Source organism: Mytilus californianus, unplaced genomic scaffold, assembly GCF_021869535.1.
Source record: "Mytilus californianus isolate M0D057914Y unplaced genomic scaffold, xbMytCali1.0.p SCAF_8, whole genome shotgun sequence".
NCBI classification, from domain to species: Eukaryota; Metazoa; Mollusca; class Bivalvia; order Mytilida; family Mytilidae; genus Mytilus; species Mytilus californianus.
Genome location: NW_026262734.1, coordinates 83965404 through 83988052, shown reverse-complemented (window position 1 = coordinate 83988052; position 22649 = coordinate 83965404). Strand labels below are relative to the sequence as shown.

The window sequence follows — 22649 nt, the reverse complement described above, 5'->3', positions numbered from 1 at the left end:
AATGATATCTCAGATTGTTTTCAAACTCTGAACAGTGACCTCGGCACGTTGAACACATGGTCCCAGCAATGGTGTGTAACTTTCAATAAGCACAAACTGAGGATCTTATAATTTTCAGAAGAAGAATATACCCCACTTCCCTCCGTTGATTATAGATAATGTAAATATAAAGAAATTTACAAACCATAAGCATTTAAGTCTTATTTTGAATGATAGACTTTCTTGGACTGATCATACTGCTGATATTTGTGAGAAATGTCACAGTAAACTACACATAATCCTGAGCATGTGGCATGTATTACCTAATTAATGCATTGAAAAATTCTATAAAACATTTGTTCGCTCATTACTAGACTGTGCAGATGTTATCTATGATAACTGTTCTAGCGCTGATTCTGCAAACATTGGACATGTACATAGACGTGCCTGCATTATATCTACTGGGGCAATCAGGGTCACAAAACATGTCACTTTATTGAAAGAGGTTGTACTTGAGCTTCTTAAAACACGCCGTAACGTTCTCAGACCTACATATTTCTACAAAATTAAAAATCATCTTGTTCCTGATGATCTCTGTAATTTTCATCCATTATCCCATCATAACACTTAAAATTATAACTTAAGACGTCAAGCCAACTTGATTACTATCAGGTCAAAAACAGTAGCATAATTATTACAATTCTTTTCATTACGATTTGATAGTGGAATAGCTTATCAGCTGGACTAATCTCACCAACATCTTTGGCGTGTTTCAAAAGGTTGCTAAAGAAGAATCTTAATTTGTGTAGTAATAAAATATATTCACGTGGGCAAGGTTATGAGAAAAAGATTCATACAACGATTACGCTTAGGACTTAGTGCCCTTAATGACCATTTGTACAAGTATAATCTTACATTAAATAGGTTTTTCGATTTCTGCCCAGTTATCCGTATTAAAAGGACTGAGCACTATGTATTTCCCGTTACACGAATTATCGGATTACTCTTCTACTTGGTATTAATAATCTGATTTGAGATATAAATAAAGCAATGTTGCGGGATCTATGTCCTAACTACCAGAGCAAAATTTTAATGGAAGGTAGTGACGATTTATCTGATGATGCTAATTTAGACCTGTTTGAGTGTGTTTCGATATAATAAATTTTCAAACAGGCTTTCTCGATAGATCAATAACTTATTTGTGTTATCTTTTTGCCTTTTACTAAAACATATTAGGTAAGAAACGCATACATACACTTTTATTTATATATATATTTTTTTTTATTTTCATTTATTTATTTTTTTCTTTAACCTTTTTTTCTTCGTTTGACCTGATTGCACTTATTATTGTCTTTCTTTAATCATTATTTTATAATTTTATATTACTCAGTTCAGCATGATTGTAAGTCGTGTGCGAATAGGTGAGTGGTTTGATGGATGTGAAGCGTACATCTTTATGTCTTGTCCTGTACATTTTGTCTTGTCTTGTGTTAAACATGTTTGTAAAAAAAAAAATGTAAATTGTGAATCTGTATATATCTATGCTGAGGAGAACAACACGTAGCTTTTTAAATTCTTTAACTTCATCAGCAAAATTTTGTATAGTTCGATGAAAAAGTTTTACAATAACAAAATTACGCATTTTTTTCTCATAGTTTTTGTTTCGTTTAATATAAAAAAAAATGAATTTACAAGAACAGTACTTTGCCTCTTGCATTCTTGACACTTATATCGCTTATGGGTAAACCTGGGCATTTAAATGTTATCTTTAAAAGTATTGGTTAATGTTGTACAATTCTATCATAATCACTGTTACAAAATAATCGCAAATTTTCAGGAATAAAACTTACTGTTTAAAAAAAATAGTGATAATCTTTGTATTAAGTATAAGAGAATAGCCATTAATTCCGAATTCTTTTACTATACAAATTTTTTTTTTAAACAACAAGCTTTTTTGATCTCGTATAGCTCACCTGCTATGCTTGTGAGAACCTTGAATGCACATTCTAGTTACATTATCCTGTTGAATTTTCTCCACTTAATTACTTTAAGCCTAGCTTCTATAGCTTCTGTAATAACAGCAACAAACTATAAAAATTAATTCAAAAATGCATTGAAACCCCCCCCCCCCCCCTCCCTCCCCGTCTCCCCCAATTGTTACGGTAGATAGATCTTGTCGTGCTGATTATTTTTGAAATCAGATTTAAAAGACAATATTCAAAAACTGGCAATTGGTGAAAATCAATAATTCAGGGGCAATACATTCTTAAAAGGTTGTCACATTTTCTTAAATTTTCCTGATAAATAGTACTTGTCATATTGTTTATTTTTGCAATTTATACTTTGAACCTAGCTTTTATAGTTTTTGAAACATTAGCAAAATACTGCAAAAAAAAAAGATATAAAAATGTACATTTCACACGTTACAGAGGCATTGACTTCAAGATGGATTTAACAATATCTAAACAAATGTTTAGGGTAGATACGACTTGTGGTGCTTACCCTTTTTAGCATATGTTTGTTTTTCTCGAATTGCTTTATTCGAGATATTAGCCAAAATATGCAGTTTGACCTGTTTGTTCTATTTTTAGCAACGGTGGCGATGTTAGATGATGAACCTTGACCTATAATATATCATTCGCACCAAATGAGCTAAAACAACGTCATTTAAACACAACATTCACATGATTTAAATATAAGTGTAAAGATTCAGTAAGTCCTCATTGTATATGAAAATAGATCATTTGTTAAAGGTAGCTGTGTGTTTTTAAAGACTCGCAGTGTATTACAATGCATATTTAAATAGACCAAGTGTTTATATATTTAGACAATGGGGAAATACACAAAAAAAATTTAAATACCTAAATATTGATTTTGTACGTTTATTTGATATTTGATAGCATACAGATTGGTGTGATTTAACCTAACACAAACTGAGTGAAAAGGAAATCAAGTAAAGTTGTTAAATATAATTATGCTTACGTAAACGAGGTAAAATGAAAGTTTCTAATGTCCTCTCATGTAAATGAGTATTTATATTTTCCCGTTCAGTTAGAACTCAATTGGAGGTTAAAGAGAAAACTGTTACTTACTATTTATTTCTGCATAGACGACAATACTAACATTGTCTTATATTATCAGCCGTTATAATAAAAACCTGGACAAAACAGTTATGTGTGATATAAGAATTTTCTAATTCTATTTTAAAAATTGAAGGCAAATGGGAGCATGACCATCTTCGAACGGAGCTTTCGTCAATTAGCATAACATTTATGAAAATTAGGAAGCCCTTTCAAATACTTATCAAGAAAATATTTCAATGTGTTTCAAAATTCATATTGTAGATATACACACTGCAGTTATTCATTAATATGTAAAAAAGATATATTATACCCTTACATCCAATCACAACGCTCCAAAATTGACTTTCTTCACCTGCCTTGGGTACTTCAAAGACCAACCTAAAGGCGGGAAAATTTAATACTACTTCTTTCCCTAAACATATGTCACATTTACCTCTTTCTGTACTTCTTTCAGATAAGGCATGATAAACTACCTGTATACAATCTTATCTTATCTTATTTAAAAAGAACAGTATGCAGTACCATGTAAACAGATAAAAATAACTGTTTCCTTCAATTTGTATTCATTTTATCCAAAATTTACAGCATTACCACAAAATCAAGATTGGTCATACTAATCCCAATTCCATACTTTAGTATATGCCATATTTTGGTCTAAAATTTCTGAGCTTGTTATCGAATCAATTATCATGTCTTGAGATGATAAAGAGAAAGATGTTGGACACTTATATCATTAAATATGCAAAAGCAAAAACAACAGCTGTAAAAGTTGCTTTTGTTGTTTGTATTCATCTATAAAAAGCTGAATAATGTCCCTGAGAGTATTCATTTAAAAAACAAGTCCTTTCATAGAGTAGAAAATGAAACAAATAGAAATATTTTATATAATTAAAAGTTAAACTATAAAATGAAACACTATTGAAACATTTGCCGCACGAACTGCAAAGAATGTGAACAATTCTTTACACAGGAGATTATAAATTATATCTAAATTTAGCCACCACCGAGGCACTTTTTGTCTTAGACTGTCAACATTACCAATGCAAATGCTACTCATTTGCCAAAATATTTACTTACTCCATTTCCCGTACAAATTAAACAAGAAAGTTTACAATTCTGATAGATTATGTCTCGATAAATAACCAAATGATACAGTTAGGTCCTTGCACAGCTGAAAAGCAAATATTTCAGTAAAAAATATTTGTCGCTACTTGAATTCTGGTGTTTCCAATTGAATCAATCATTGCGAAAGGTTGAAACAAATACAAAATAACTAGACTTTGATGTATTTTATTATACAGCTAATATTGGATTCCTAGAATAAAGTTTCATATCAGTACCCATCATTTTGACTAATCGTGATGACTCAGCACTTTGTGAGTAATTTGTATTCGTGGTGATAAAAATAAAATGTGCGAATTAAAAGCTTTAGAATGGTCCAATATAATTGAAATCTGATAGACTTTGATTTCTTTGGCTATCTTCAGTATACAGAAAACGGTAGTATCTATTTCTCCATAGACAACTAAAGAAACATTTTCTAAATTTACCACTTTTTATAATAAAAACCTGGACAAAATAGTTGATGTGTGATATCAGTATTTTATTATTTTATTTTAGAAAATGATGTCAAATGGTGGCATGACCATCTGCGACAGGAGTTTGTTTATAGTATCCATGGCCACTGTCAATCTACACAACATTTAAGAAAATTAGGAAGCCTTTTCAAATAATTCTCAAAAAAATATTTCAATGTGTTTTAAAATTCATATTGTAAATATACACACTGCAGTTTTTCATAAATGAATAAAAAAAATATATTATATCCTTACATCCAATCACAACGCTCCATAATTGACTTCCTGCACCTGCCTTGGGTACTTCAAAGACCAACCTTAAGCCGGGAAAATTTAATACTACTTTTTTCCCTTAAACATATGTCACATTTACTTGTTTCTCATATATACAAATATGATTTTTTGAGTTTTAAATTACAAATTGCTCAAAAACATGTGCAGTCTTGACAGAACTCGCGCATTCACGCAAATACACAAACATCATCAAAATTAATTTTAAAATATACGATTTCAAATTAAAAAAAAAACATTAAAAGAGTACTCTTTCCAATTCTCATGAAATGTGTACTCTTAGACCAATTTCCACGTCATCATAGGGATTTTTCCTTAATTTTATAGTTTATTTACTAGGGACTGGGTATTTGTAACCTATAAAGGTTGAAGGGGTATTCGGAAAAAGAGGGGGGCCTTGAAATTGTTTGCGTATCAGTAGGGGAGTCATCCGATTTTGCAAGAAAGTAGATGGGGTTGGGGTTGGGGTTTGGGGTTAGGCTGGAGGAGGGGGGTTCGTCATTGAAAAAAAAATTGAACAAATACGTTTGTTGTTAAGTGAAATATGCCAACAAAACGATAATTCACAAAACATCGGTTTCAATATGATTTTCAAAGAAAGTATTGCAATCTGAAACTAGTATACCAACAACAACCTTGTTGATAAATATTCCGTATCAACTTCACAAATAATACACGAGGGTCTTAATGTATAGATTCTAGGTACGGACGTTGTTTATCATCTTAATTACGTGTTGTAGTGTTCTTTTATTTGTCTTTGTAAATTATTAACGTTTACTGTTTGGTTCGTTTTTGGTAATATCCTTTAGACGTGGCACGGTACTTGTACATCCCGCCATTGTGTTGTTGTGCTGTTGTCATTTTATGTATTCTTGAGTTTCAATGTTGCGTATGTGCTTTGTCTATATGACATTTTGTTTTTCTTTGTTGACATATTTGTATGTTTTTATAGTGATTAAGATTATAACACTATGTTGACTGCTGTACCCCTATTTGTTACATTTTTACCTTTTATGTCTGTTTGCTCTGGTATAAATACCGAGCCACGAGTAATGTAGTAGTTGATATGTCTTGACAAATTATCTTTCTTTTTTTTACATCATTATCAAACACATTGTTTGTTGTTTTAAATTGAAATTAAAAAATGTAATGCAACGTCAGTATCAAGTACAATGAGCTCTTACCTGCGAGGCACTTTCAGATGTTTAACTACCAAAATAATCGATGGTGCTAGATCACTTTGTGTAATGACATTATAGAAATCGTCAGACACGTAACATACACGTGTATTAAAGTCTATATCTAGAGCGTCATAAAAAAGTCAAAGAACATATAACCACAAATTTATTTTGAATAGTCCCATGAATTAGAATAGACATGTGTTTTCTATCGTACAAATGTTAAACGTATTTGTAAGAATCCACATTCTAATCTTCCATTGGAGTTATCTAAAAACAAAATCATAGGAAATTCATTTGAATGCAGTTGTATCGGTATTAAACATTTGATGGATTATTCTAAAAGCTACGGTTCCAACTCCCCCAGGCAAAGTTTACCTAAGATGAATTTGGCTGTTATTCTTAAGATCCATTTTGGTCATAGAACCACTAAAGTTTATACGTATTTATACATTAATTAAATTTAAGCTTTCCCGATGAAGGTAAATCCAGGCAAGCGCTTCGAACGCACAATATTTGAAAAGTGCTATATTCATATAGTCGTTAATAAGTTGCAAAGGTGTATCTGCTTATGCATATAATATACAGCAATAAACGCCACCACTTAGTTACAGGTTCATAACTTGGGACAGACACATGCAGCATGTGACAGGGTTAAACATATTTGCGAGCACTCAACCCTCTCGCTTAACCTGAGAGAGTGGTGTAATAGCACAACACAATATCAAATGTTTGGTCTTCATAGTAACTAATGATAGTGTTTGTAAACGAAAGGTCGACTCCACTGGCAGTAGACATCTGGTGTAAGAGAGTATCACCTGTTCAAATAATTCAGTAATCAACATATGCTGACATCAAGTATTAATGTGAATTCTCTTCCTATTTTTTAATTCGAAATTTTACTTTTTGTACTGAAAGGTATATACATGATACAGATATATATTGTATACTTTTGAGGATCTTTGAGGTTCAATTCTCATCAATTTCGTAATTGATTTAGTTTTCGTAATATCAAGAAAACATGAACTGACGACTCTTGAGGACGAACATCCAGTAGTCTGATGTTACTAATAATTAGCATGGCGTTTTTCATATTTTGTACGATTTGTATATGTATGCCTTTTTGTAAATTATATAGATCGTTTTGTAAAAATAAAAATGTGGTCTTATGTGCGTTATGAGTTAAACCAATAATAGAAACATGTTATGTTTGAATTGTTGTAGGAATATCAATGAAAGACCCTTCCAATATTATAATTCATTACTTGTAAAGAGAAATCTACTTGTTTTTATTTAGTTTGAGGGTTTTGAGGAGAACATAAAATTAAGATATTTTAAATTGATGATACATACATTTGTAATATATGCTTTGGACAATTTAGAATTAAAGCACATAACTACTTAGCAAATACATGTTTAGCAGACATTGCAATATCAATTGCAACCTCTGTATTTGGTTTATTATTAAGGTTATTATACAATCGTCGAGTTTTTACACTTCTAGCTTTTACCGCCGTTACTTGATTTCTCGTAAGCTTTGTAGATTGTTTGCATATCTTGTCAGATCCGGCACAAAAAAGCAGGTTAAACTCTAAAAGTGTTGTTAATTTAAAAAGCATAGTGCGTATTTGGTAACATTTTGCAATTTTTCCTGAAAAATGTATGGAGAAGTGCTGTAGATCGCCTATTCTCGTACTGATTCTATCAATGTCTACAAAGCCTACCTGGTTATCAGAAATGCATTATACATGCGAAGCTTGAGTCAAAAAATGTAATCAAAACGTGAAAGGGAGTCAAATCGATTCAATTTTTAGACCATATTATTTAGATATTTTACTTTAAATACTATGTGAATTTTCATTTTAAATTTATCTAAGTTAGCAAATGAAATGAATAAACGGAGTGGGACATACTTCAATGAAGCAACAACCACGATGAAGTCACCATACAGTCTGCAATAATAGACAAATGTGTATTGTCTGTCAAAGAAAAGAAAAGAACTAGCTATATGTACTACACAGTCTGATTAACATTTTTCATTTGATGAAAAATAATTAAGTCAAAAATGTGTAGATCGGTTAAGATACAAAAAATAAAAAGAATGTTGTGTAATTTAAATTATTTTAAGTTAATGAAAATCTCTCCCTAATACAAATCTCTGATTTCTTGCCCTACTTTGGCCATACGTTTTGTCCTTTTTGGTGTTATCAGCTTTTCAATTTTTTGACTTGATTTTGGATTTTCAAATATTTTAGATTCGAGCATCCCTGAAGAGACTTTAATTGTCGAAATGCGCATTTGGTGTAGTAAAACTGGTACCGTTTATGTTATTACTATACGAAAATGTATAAGTGCGTCTGTGTGTAAGGAATAGAATGTTACTTTCCGATATCAATACCTTAAATTAAGCAAAGGTCTTAACAATTTGACATGAAATACTATTCATAGTTTTATTTTGATGTTAATACTATCGAATATTTGTCTTGTTTATTGAACATAAACATTAATATATTACACTTGCAACTTGCTCAATTTATTCCGTTTCGAAAACTGACTTAAAGTATGTGTTTTTGACTAGATTGATTTTATTAGTACTTTAACATACAAGCTTCGGAACGTATTAAAGTTACCAGCCTTATAATTTTGAATTGTTTTGCATTTGTCATTTCGGGGCCTTTTTTAGCTGACTATGCAGTATGGGTTTTGCTCATTGTTGAAGAACGTAGGGTGACCTATAGTTGTTAACTTCTATGTCAATTGGTCTCTAGTGGAGAGTTGTCTCATTGTCAATTATCCCACATCTTCTTATTTCTATATTCCTCGAGTAAAGTTGACTTACGTTGATATTAGTTGGTTATTCTTTTTTAGTTCTTTTTTGCGATATAACTCACGAAGTATCCATGTTATGCTGTTGAGACATTTCGTCCCACAACCAGTTCAACCATAAGATGTTTCGGCTAGAGTACCAGTTCGGCCATAATCGTTTCGGCCGCAGTCATTTCATTTTGTTCTTAGCATATATTATGTAATACTATATGTACATGATTAATTGTTTTGACAGTTTTTTTGATTAAAAAGAGTATTACTTTACAAAAAAAATCGTTTTGTCATTAAGTATGTATCTGCTCTGAAACAAGAGGACACACGACATCGCTTAAAATATGAATAGAAAATAACAATTTGTAATTCTTTGATGAAAGAAAGTTTACCTATTCGAAAAAAAAAGAATCAATTATCATATACATATTTGTTCCATAACATTCATTAATATGAGAAACGCATTAAATTTTCAACTTAGACTAAGGTGTTTCTCTCCTTATTGATTTTGATGATTCAAACACAATAAGACTTGATTATTCTTATATATTAAAATTGAGAATGGAAACGGGGAATGTGTCAAAGCGACAACAACTCCACCAAAGAGCAGAAAACAGCTCAAGGCCACCAAAGGGTCTTCAACACAGCGAGAAAATCCCGCAACCTGCGTCGGGCGTTAGCTGGCCCCTAAACAAAATGTATACGAGTTCAGAGAAAATGGACATCACACTAACTCCGAAACATATATGACTTGGGAGACAGGCACAAAAATGCGGCGGGGTTAAACATGTTTTTTTGAGATCTCAACCCTCCCCCTTTACCTCTACCCAATGTAGAATAAACAACCACAAAGCAATACGCGCAGTTAAACTCAGTTCAAAAGAAATCCGAGTCCAATGTTAGAATAGGTAATAAAAGAAACTAAGCAAAATGACAATGATCAACATAAATTAACAAAGGACTATTAGCAGTTACCATGGTTACTGACATGAAAGCTCCAGACCTCAATTAAATTGATTGAAAGATTATGTCTTCATCATATGAAAATCAAACACAATCCCGTCCGTAAGGGGTTAAGTATCATACCATCATAAAATATACGAGAAGAACATAACCCGTATCCTGTTAAAGACGAATAAGAACTAACTCAGGAATGTTTTTGATTTTACTCCTGTCAGATGCAATCGTTAAACGTTTAATTTCTATAATTCCTGATAACACCAAACACCATCCTCCCTTTTCCTTAAATCATTTCATATATATTTGTCATTTTCCGTTTTATGTTTCATAATTTTCTCGCTGAGTGTTTGTATAAAGCTTAGACAGAGTAAAGACTGTAGTTACCTTTTAAACGACTCATATACATATTGTTATGTACACGACAAATCAATGCGTCAAAACTGAATGTCAAGGGAATTGGATTTTAAAGTAGTCTATATGGCCGCCAGGTAGACTAAATATTGACGACAAATTACTCAAAGGTAGGTTAATGAATGTTATCAACATGCATTAATAGACCATAACTTATGTGTTTTCTCATAATAAATGTTTAAATTAAGATTGCTAACAAATCATTTTACATTTTTTATCACACCTATTTATTTTATATTGATATTAGCACATGCACTTTAAATAATTCAGCCATTTTGATTAATATAAATAAGAAGACGTAGTATGAGTGCCAATGCGACAACTCTCCATCCAAGTCACAATGTATAAAAAGTAAACAATTATAGGTCAAAGTACGGCATTCAACATGGAGCCTTGGTTAACACCGAACAGCAAGCTATAAAGGTCCCAAAAATGACTAGTGAATACAATTCAAACAGGAAAACCAACGGTCCAATCTATATAAAAAACGAGAAACGTGCAACCACATCACATCAACAAACGACAACCACTGAACAACAGGCTGCTGTCTAGATTTTGTTTTGTAAATTACAAGTTTCTGTGGATTTGGTTTAAACAAATTAAAAAAAAACTATAAATGAGGTGTGTCCATTTTTGTTCAGACTTCCCTCCACCAGGAACGCTCAAACCGAACATTTTGAAATCCAATGACATATTTATGCGTTATAGAAATAACATGAAAAGATATGATTATAAAATTTGACAATAAACTAACCATAGATAAGTGTCCGTATCACAGCATGTAATCCAGTAAGAAATCCGTTTAAAACTCTAAAGAATGTAAAGGTATGTCTAGATTTCGTAATTTTGAGTTAATTCGGTAATATTATTTTGTTTCTGGTCCTGTATATTCTTGGATGTGTTCATGGTATTGCCGTGATTAATATTGAGACTAGACATGTCGTAATAAAATTTTATTTCTTAATGCAGAAAATCTAATACAATCAATGTTGGCTCTTATAATCGTCAATATTGCCTCATGATTTATACTGAATCATTCGGGACAAACATTGCCATTTGTTTTCATCGTGCTTTAAATTAACACCATTCATTGTGTTAGAAAAAAAAGTAATTGTAATGTAATCTGTAAAGTGCTCATTTCGAAACAAACGAGTCTATTTGTACTTTCCATGGCTGTGTTGCTTTTGTTGAGTATTGTCCTTAGAAGATACAATATTTTAGATAATAAGTAGGAAAATCGTTCATTTGAAAAAAAAAAAATGAGATTATAATGAATGATGAATAAAGGACAAATATAATACAAATCTACATTGGCACTTTCAGAATATTGAAAACTGCCATAAAGCAAAATAATTCCCAGTCAATGGTCATATTTGAAATAAATGGAGAACCTGATGATCATTAAGTAGGCAATATTGGTATTTCGCATGTTTCAACAGGACAACAAAAAGACAACATTGTAATCTTCGAGATCTCTGTTTAAAAGCCATTGAACTATATTTGATTTAATAATTTGTGCAAACTGAATTAAAAACAATCAAGGATGCAGATTCAAAACTGTTGTTCCATTATTGACACCCGTTGCGGTACTGGTGTTGTGATAAATCTTCAATGAAGACACAAAGAAATTATTCTCCATAAGGGCATTATCGTATTTATAAAGCATTACGATCGGTACATGCAATTTATTTTCTATTTATATATATATAACTATGTCCCCTGATGACAAGACCACGACTGCTAAGATAGTCACGAGTCGTCATACTTTCAATATTATAGAAAATGATCATATAAGCGTATAAACCCAAAAGACTATAAATATAACAAGCAACTAGTTTTATAATTAGATAATGGAAAATACAAACAAGGGAAAATACAATATGTAAAAATAACTGAATACAGATTAACAGAGTTAATTATAGATTAATCTATATTTTTCTGTATCAAAATATAGAATTTGTGCACGTTGTTGACATATCATAATTGGCTTTATTAGCATTAAAACATACATCTACATCTTTACAAGTATTCAATTATATGAATAATTTTGAACCTGAAAAGTGTATATTATACAAATCTGAAATATTTTTAGATTCAAAATTACCGGTCCAAAAATATTTTAATCCATTTTCTCGATATTAGTCATCAAATGTATTAATAGTTTTCAATGGAAATTCATTCAAATCGCAAAACTTATCTAAACATGATATCGTATCGCAGAAATTAATGTAATATAATTATAACACATATCTTTTATTTATGTTCCTATTGTGCTATTGTATAGATGAGGATATGCCTGACTTTTTTCACGATACTTTGGTTTGTTATTTCGAACGCAATGAGTTGTGAAGGTGAGTTTCCTATTGTAGATTAATGTAGGGAAACACTGTTTAGTCTTAAGTTAATTATTTTGATTTGGTCGTAAACAAAAGACAATAAACTAAAGAGTTCATCAAAAATATTGTCAAGGTTAAAACGGTCATGCAATGACAAATAAAAAAAAAGAAAACAAATACACAAAATGATTTAAGGTGCTTCGGAATTATAAGCAGATCATGCTGCTCTTATGCACCCTGTCGTGCCCATAACAAGTTTCTTTGATAATGTCACAATCAAAAGACAGTTACAAGATTGTGGCTACGACAGTTCGAACATATCTAGGTTATCGTAACACAAATATTCCATCACGGTCCAACAAATCATAATGTCACCGTTACACATTTCGAAGTGATGACTTTTTAAAAATGGTGCAATGAGTAAATTTCAAGCTTTGAATTGCCACCTTCTATAAGGGTTGAGAATAATGATCTCGTCATTTTAAAGACAAATTTATAAAACTTTAAAAGACATTATTCTATCATAGATAAGTATTTGTATGTTTTATTGATCTTACATATATTTGCCAGAGAGCTTCAAAAGTTATATATTTCGAAAGTTAAAACTAGAAAACAAAATGTTGACATCATTTAATCAGGGTCTTGTATTCTCTTTACTTAAAAAGAAAAAAATATCTTATGATACGGAATGTTTTAATATCTAACTGTATCAGTACCTATGTACACCATGATCACTCCAGTTAGAATTAAAAAAACATGTTTATATGACCACATATGGATGTCATAAATTGACATTTCTCATCTTACAATAGTTGGGATAGTGTTCAATGATTTCTGTATTTTTTAAAGTTCAGGGGTAAGAAATGGTCGTTAAAATACCCTTGTTCTATTGAAGATTATCAAAGGCTTGCCGCCACATCCGTAAATTACTTGGCCAAAATTTCTATATTAGCACTATTCTATTTCAGTTGAATGGTTTATATCAGAACTGCCAATAGTTTTTGGACAAGATGTGAAACTTGTTTGTAATATTTCTGACACAACGAATTGTGCTAAAAATTACTCGATTAGGATATGGTCAAGAGAACCAAAGCAGCAGATCTTAACCATGGACGGAATATCTGCCAATGAATCAAAATACACAACTGACGAAGGAAAAAACAAATTTAGCTTGAACATTAAACATTTTTCACAAGAAGATGCAAACCATAAATACAGCTGTTTATATGGTTTTCACAGAAATTCTAAAATTCTTGCAATTAATGACAGCTTCGAAAGTGAGTAAAACTAGGAATTTTTTCACCGATAATTATTTGGCTTGAACGCTATTTCCATTAAATAAGCGATAACAAACATGTAGTTGTTATACTGACATTGAGTTTAGCTTTTTTCTGGTTTCCACTACTTATAAAATAGTTTTCTTTTAATTTATATATGGCATGCATTAAGTTTTTCTCCTAGTGAAAATCTTTGTTTAGATATTTTAGTCGCTTTCGATTTACCTGAATATTACGATCTCTATTTCGTAATGAGCGATTGATTGATTGTTGGTTGCTTTACGTCCAGTGGCAAACGGTAATGCACAAAGATTGATGTTGTTTTACTGTACTTCAAGGTAGTTTATCCTTGCAATGACCAGTTTTTTCACAAAACTGCTTTATCCTTAAATTGCAACATGCAGATGATCACAGAAAAGAATGCTATTCATTTCTCCTCAAAGTATGTTAGTTAATAAAACTAGTATATGTATATTAAGTACTTGCTAATGATTGAAGCCACTCGTGAATATTTCATATACTTAAACAGAAATCCAAATGTAAAACGAACTGAAAACTTCTGTGTTAACTTCTGATTTTGTAACTTTGTAGGTCCCCCCGACTAACCAAACCTCACAACAACACTACAACTATGGAAATAACGTATTAACTGTACATGTTCGATTTACACAAATTCATCCAGTACCTAACTGTTCAATTTTGTTTCAGGTAATGTTTAGTTAAAAAGTAAAACAGTCGCAACTATACATTTAAAGTTCTGGGGCGCTACATGTTTTTTTAATTTTTTTTTTCATAATTTGAGGATACTCTTGGTAAAACAAGAATGCATCCGGAACAAAGGCATACAGTCAGATGAAAGGCAGAAAAGGTGGAGAAATATCAAATGGTTATTAAAGACCACATATCAAAAGACATAATATAACAACGAAAAGACAAACAACAGTAACAAATACTACAGAAATACATAAAGATATGAGTACGAAAAACCCCACGCAAATCGGTGGAGTTATGCGGTGTGTCTGCTGCACATGTGATATCCGTTCTTGTTGCGGGTATAAGAATTCGTACATAAGTCATGCATTAGCGAATTAGTGAATGCCTTCTGACTAACTAGAAGACATGACCTAATCAATAAACAATCGGTAGACAGAAATTTTGCTTGATTGAGAACACAGCGTATATATTTCAAACCTTACCTGTATTCCCACCAAATGCTCGTTTGCTTAAATTCGCCTAAATAAACACAAAGCAGACTCCTTCCGAATATAGTGGCACCAATATTTCCAATCTTTTTTAAAAATGAATACATTTACCAAATCAGTCTTTTATCTCTCTGTAGAATTGCTTCAATCAATTTTGCGGGAATGCACATATCCTTTCTTCCATTTTATTTTTGAATGTCAATTTGTATTTGCAGCAAAAAGAACTATCATCGAACTTAACGACCAATGTCACAAAGGATAACTTGTTATACAACATGGAGTTTAATTCTAGTTATGCTGTGGAGAATGCTTGGTGCGGTCACCTGCAAGTCTTTTGTACCGTAGGGTTAACAACATATGCGATTATTGATGAATACATAAATCAGGAAGATCAGTCAAGTAAGTTATTCTCCTTACAACAGGCATGATTAAATTAGTAGCTTTTTGATATAACATTGAAACGTCAATGAAGGCAAAACACATAAAATATTGTTAAATATAAATGATTAGCTACCTGGTAAACATTTAACAATGAGTGAAAAACAGTCGGACTGATTTTGCTAATTGATGTTTTAATTTTGTACAGAGTCATTAGTTATTCATCATTCAACCTGACATCTCTTAAAGACCATATCATGTGCAAATGAATATTCAGAATAGAACAAATTCTCTACTTTAATGTTATTATATCGCTCACGCATGTATTGATCAGCAAGGATGTATTTGCTGTTTAAGGTCATCAGAAGTCAGCGTTTGATTTTCGCCAGTATTTCATTCATTCTTATTTAGATTCGACATGTTGTTGTTATCGTACATGTATGATAAACAAGATATTTGTTTTATCATTTTAGATGTTTTTACATTCAATAAAAGGGCTATAAGAACTTTAATAATAAAGCTCGTGCAACATGCTGTATGGTGTTTTTTTTTCTCTCGCTAAGTTTGATATAGGTATTTCATTTATCAAAACTGTTTGCGAAGTCGTATTTTCTCTTCCGCTCCCTTATTCTGATCTTTCTTCAGAATCAAATTTATTTAAGGCAATATTTACGTTTTATTATAATAATTGCGAAATATGCCAAAATAAACTTTTGAGTAAGATTTCAAGTTTACAACAATATTATTCTACAGTACGGAAACGGACATCAATATATTGTCATAAAAACGTTCTATGTATGTTTCAATTATAAGAAATATAGTATTCAAGAGTGAGGTACAGACAAAAAATCCATTCAAAAACATTCAAAAATATTTGACATTATTAAGCATTGATAGTTTAATAACCTCGCGATGATTATACATCATTTAAATGATTGGAAAAATAAACTTTTTCCTTTGGCACCGTCTTTTTATATATCCTAAGTCGTTCGCCATGCCAGTGTCTGTAGTGACGCTTTGTATTTTTATTTAACGTAATCTCTGTATTACTAGTAATACCATAAGTCAGGAATTTCGGTAACAAAAAATACTTAAAACCTTTACTTAATTCTTCCATATACACACAGACTTGGTTTGTAAGTTTGACTGTGCCTGTGGAAAACTTATTTCAAACGGAATAGCACATCCTATTTTTTACGGTGATGTTGTTTACCGAACCCGGAAATTTAGATACGATCCGGGTAAACTTATCAAGCCTTTTAATAAACTTATTCTAAAAGGTTCTGCTTTGTATTGATCTAAGAAGTTTAGCCCTTTTCAACTGATTTTTATAATTTGTTCCTATGTTGAGCTGTAACACCATTGCCTTAGAGGAAGGTTGAGGACTCAGAAACATGCTTAACCCCGCCACATTAATTATATGTTCCCAGCAATGAGCCTGTAGTTCAGGTGTTGTCTTTAGTTCATGTCTGTCATATTTGTTTTTCGTGATTTGTTTTGTTATAAATTAGGCCGTTAGTTTTCTCAATTGAATCATTGTGAATTGTTACATATTTTTCATGTCGGGACCTTTTATAGCAGACTATACGGTATGTGTTTTTTTCTTATTGTATAAGGCCGTACGGTTGCCTATAATTGCTAACATCCTCTTCATTTGAACTTTGGTGGATAGTTGTTTCATTGGCAATCATATCACATGTCCTTATTTTTATACAACCTCAGATGTCTGGACATTGTTTATTCAGCGCACTTTATAGATTGACATTGATAAGACGTCTGCTATTTCTTGCTCTCAAAACGTAAAACCAATCAGTGAGAAGTGTTGCACAATTGTCAATTGAAGTAAGGATTATTGATTAAACAATCATTAAGGTAAGCATATAATTTATAATGCTGCCTATACTAAAACATGTATATGTGATGTTTGACACATATGAAATACATATAAAAGAAATTGATAACCTTCCGTGGTTATTTAACGCATAAGTTTAAAGCCATTGATTATTGTCAAAACAAGCAATTCAAACACGTAATTGGCGAGAATGTTGCACTTATGAATAGGTAATGGACCACTAAAGGATAATCCATGGGGTTTGATATGGTTTTGAATTTTGTTAGTAAAACGTTAATATAACTATCAAGAAACAATTTTATATTTATTTTAGATGAGAAAGCAAAATGCATGCAGACATCACTGGACACAGAAACACCACAGAATACGATAACCATGCTTATGTTTGGATTGTTTGGCATTTCACTTGCTGCAGCATTTATTATTTTGATATATCGTCAATCTTTTGGAAAATTCTATACGTATATCCTTTCCATTTCTCTTAGAAATGAAAATCCAAACGCAAACATGGAAACAAATGAAGAAAATATTTTACTTACTGATTTGACCAATGAGATAAAAGATCTAACCATTGAACAATGTTGATTTTTCAAGAATTAAAATATGAATAGTCGCCACTGAAGGTATAGGTTTCATAATCAGTGAAAATTTGATATTGCTTGATATCAATTCTCGTTTATTTTTAATTTTGATAAAAAATACACTCGCCAAATGTTAACTTATTATTACATTGATATTAAATGACTCTTATTGATATCAAGCGGTATACAATTCTCACTCATTATGAAAGCTTATAATAAACCATTTTTACAATTAACCCCATGTTTGTATGCTACTTGGTTTTTTAATGCACAGTATTGAAGTTATTCTGAGATATAAATTATTTAGTCCACATCGTACGCATATTGTCTACCTCAACAGCTCTATAGTCTACCTCAGTATTTAAATTTTATTGGATTTACCTTTATTGCCTATCATATGTTTTTATTTTGCAATATTTGTTTTTTTTATTTATGCTTGTCATTCTTTTTGCTTTTACCTTTTGTTTAATGTATACATGATAGAATAAACAGGAATTGTATAGACAGGAAGTCACAATGGTAATATGCATGCTTTAATTTTTGCTTTTTTCATGATTTTGTTATGTATCGCAAGTTTTATAAATTAAGTGATGAACATCCATTTTGCACCTAGTTTTTGATAAAGTTGGTAATGAGCCAAGGCCTTACTGAGACTAATTATTTGAATAGAATCATTATGTTTGTATACAAATATCTTCTGACAATTTTTTGTTTTGTTTTTTAAAACCTTGGCAGTCCTGAATAATATGAGTAGAGTTTGACGCCTTTATGAAAATACATGTATGTAGGACTAAATCCAAAAACAGAACTAAATCCAAATTCAAATAGTTCTGATATCTAACAGAATATGCTTTATGAACATCTGAATAGATTTTAAATACTTTTTGATTTAAGAAATTCAAGGAACCAAAAACGGTACCAAATCCAACCTTCTCGTTTTATTCATTTTGTGACATTTGTTCATTAGGATTACACTATATATAGTTGTCATATCAGGGTTTGGCGACTAAACAAGACGGCAATACAGCAAGGAAATAGGGCAAATATTTGTAACTATAAATAATTGTATAGTGATATTTTATCTGGTTTCAACGAATTATAATACATACTTTGTTAACGTAAATTTATGACTTTCAAAGATGAATAACATTTAGATAAAGATACACTGAATAATTTGATATATACTTATCGCACTACATGCTGATTATGCACATTGGTATTAAAATATCGAACACCTGGATCTACTTATGTGTCATTTAGATTGTTATATTCAAATTTTGTTCATACAAGTTCATTATCTTTTTTGCTTCTGTTATTTGATTACTTTAGCAATTATATTGTTATTTAAAACTACGACTATGTGAATCCTCTTATAGCTGCAAAGTGAAAAGCATATATATATATACATATATGTATATATATATATATATGCGTCTACATATGTGACAACCTTACGACAGACGTTCGCCATCGGATAACCCAGGATTATTATGTGCTAACAATATTGTGTGGACAACGCTAACAATGCTTTCTTTGACTAGTTCATAGTTTCTGCAAGGACCAGAACCAATGATCATGCATATCCCCTAATAGATATGTAGAAACTCATAACTGTTTTCGTTTAAAAGTCTAAAATATATTTCCCTCAAATGACTAAAATCAGCGATTAAAAAAAAAAACATCATATCTTACATATATTCAAAAGTTATTATTCATATTTATTGTGAAATGTGTTCATTTACATGGATAATGAACTTTTGTTTGTACATTGTTTAAATATACATAAAAATAGTGTTTAACTATTGTGTGTCTCTTTATTTTGATTGTAGAAATATTAATATATTTTTTTTTGTATTCATAGGTGAAATTATGAAACAATTTTATAAAAACAATGAAGTCTAGCAAATATCATTAAAAGTAAAACTGTTACACTATACAGTAGAAAGAAATAATAAGGACGAATCGTTGTACAATATACTTCCCCTTCTGAATTCTTATCAACGAAATCATGAAATATTCTGACCATAACCATTAAAAATTGCAGTATTATAGATGAACAAGTTATGCATAGTCATCATAATGAAACAAATACTTTATTTGTTTTATAATTGATGACATTGTTATTTAATTTTAAACAACTATATCATGATAAATGCCGTGTGACTATGTTAGCTGTCAAATTCATAATCATCGATTTAACTCAAATTCTCATATTTGATTTATAACATACTAAAACGTATATCAGAATTACAAAAAGTCTAAAATAAACAATTGACAATGCATGGACTCGATAATATGTATCAACATTTCGTGTGTCTTTCTGTCTAGACGTTATCTAATTAACCATCGAGATGACCTCTCAAGACTGCCGATGGTCATATAACCCGATATAAACATAAATATAAATATAAACAGATAGCGACCACGTGCAATTGGATTTTTCTAGATCTGTTTGATTTCATATTGTAGGTTAATAGTATGTTTATCATCGATTTTACCTGTATAAGAATGAGTTTTTGTGGATCGAATCAGTCAACCAAATGGTTCGTCCTTGTTTCACTTTCAATGTTGACATTATTTTCCTTTTGATAGCTAAATACATGCGTAACCCATTTCCAGCTAAGGGGTTAAATTAAAGGTCACATGAATACGGATTCAAGGAGGTCGAATTATCGACTTGCCAGTTAATAATTCATCAGCGATGTTTCTTAGATTATTTTGACAAAATTGACCCAAATTGGCTGCTAAAAGCGAATTATTATTTCATTATATCACTTTCATTAATGATTGAACAAAAAAAAAGGGTAATATTTAGTTTTTATTTATATCTCGTAGCTAATGCCCCTTTAATACCTAATAGTATATATTAGGCAGTAGAAACAAAGTATATGATACCGTACTTTATTATGTATGTGTGTTGCATTGTTTCGGAACTTGCGGCTATTATATACTAGGTGTGAACTACAATATTACTTTTTTAAAGACGCTTTATCGTTAAGAGATCATATATTGACTTGTTTGAGACTTTTAGATTCTCGTGTCGTTTGACTGATGACATATATCATATTTTGTTTATTAACCATAGCAATAAGCAATATTTTCATTTTTTTATATGTTATGGTACATATGCATATTTGTATATTACTTATAATCGGCAAGGCTGCTTGTCATTTATCATAAATTTTATATTTACATTTTTAACATCTGGTATATTAATAGTATAATAAAACTGACATTAATTATGCATTGAGATATGTTACAGATAACAAATGCACTATATTTCAAACCTTAACATTGCTATTAAAATAACGATTATTTATAAATAGTTATAGATACAATGGAGGGCATTTTTCATGTTATACATGTTAAATACAACGTGTATGTATAGAGTGTTTATTATCTGTTTTGCTTCAATTTGTATTAGCAACTTTTCTGTGTACGCATATTGATACGAAAAAAAGAATGGTATATTTTTAAGCTTTCTATTTTTCAAATTTTGTGTGGACAAAGGTACTTATCCTTCATTGATCTTATTCTATCACATGGATGATATGTTCAGAATGAAATTGAGTTAAAACGACGACTATTTGTATTCAATTAAACATGCAAATTGAGAATAATCTAGTTTTAATTGCAAATTTTGCGCAAACTAAAATTTTAATTATGTTAGGAATCAAATTGGAAACGACGACTATAAATTCATGAAAAAAATAAGAAGATGTGGTATGATTGCCAATGAGATAGCTCTCCACTAAAGACCACTTCACCAATGAGCAAAACCCATATCACATAGTCAGCTATAATAGGCCTCAAAATGACAAATGTTAAATAATTCAAACGAGAAAACTAACGGCCTGATTTATGTACAAAACAATGAACAAAAAACAAATATGAAATACAGCAACAAACGACAAGCACTGAGTTTCAGGCTCCTGACTTGTGACAGGCACATGCATGATGTGGCGGGGTTAAACATGTTTGCTGGCGCGCATAACCCTCCCCCTAATATTGGACAGTGGTAAAACAGTACAACATAAGAACAAACTATAACAAGAGTGCACACGCTGAAATGTCTCGCCTGTTTAACATTAAATTCATGTTGAAAGTGTAATATGAAGGTTTTATTACAAGTATCACTTAGACTTAACATTATAAAAGTTCTATGAAAATGAGGTCAAGTTCAGATGAAACATGCAAGACAGACATGTAACCCGTACGATCATTCCATTCACCAAATATAGTGGTCCTATTGTTAATAGTACCTTAGAAACAGATCAAACCACAAAATCGTAACATTGACCAATGAATCATGAAAATGAGGTCAAGGTCATATCACCCTGCCAGACAAACATGTACACCTTACACTCTTTCCATACACCAAATATAGTTGACCTTTTGCTTATAGTATCTGATAAACTGACAAAATTACGAAAATTTATCATTTACCAATGAAACAGGAAAAATAGGTAAAGGTCATATGAACCCTGCTAGACAGACATGTACACTTCACAGTTGTTCATTACACTACATATAGTTGACCTATTGCTTATAATATCTGAGAAATAGACCAAACCACAAAAACGAGAAATTGTCCAATGAACCATGAAAATGAGGTTGAAGTCAGATGAAATCTGCCAGACGGACATGTACACCTTCCAATCATTCCATACACCAACTAAAGTTGACCTACTGTTTATAGTATCTGAGATACGGACTTGACCATGTAA

The 22649-nt window shown here is 31.0% G+C and overlaps 1 long non-coding RNA gene across 2 annotated transcripts; it reads left to right on the top strand.

The window, feature by feature from the left end:
* The first annotated feature begins 9929 nt into the window (after positions 1-9929).
* On the top strand, positions 9930-21399 carry LOC127711590 (uncharacterized). 2 transcript variants are annotated; one of them, XR_007986797.1, is made up of 5 exons: positions 9930-10406; positions 12581-12647; positions 13601-13909; positions 15327-15510; positions 17655-21399. It is a non-coding gene; the product is annotated as an uncharacterized LOC127711590 (long non-coding RNA). The 2 variants fall into 2 exon arrangements; XR_007986796.1 differs by lacking the exons at positions 9930-10406; positions 12581-12647; positions 13601-13909 and adding an exon at positions 14501-14617.
* The last annotated feature ends 1250 nt before the right edge of the window (positions 21400-22649 follow it).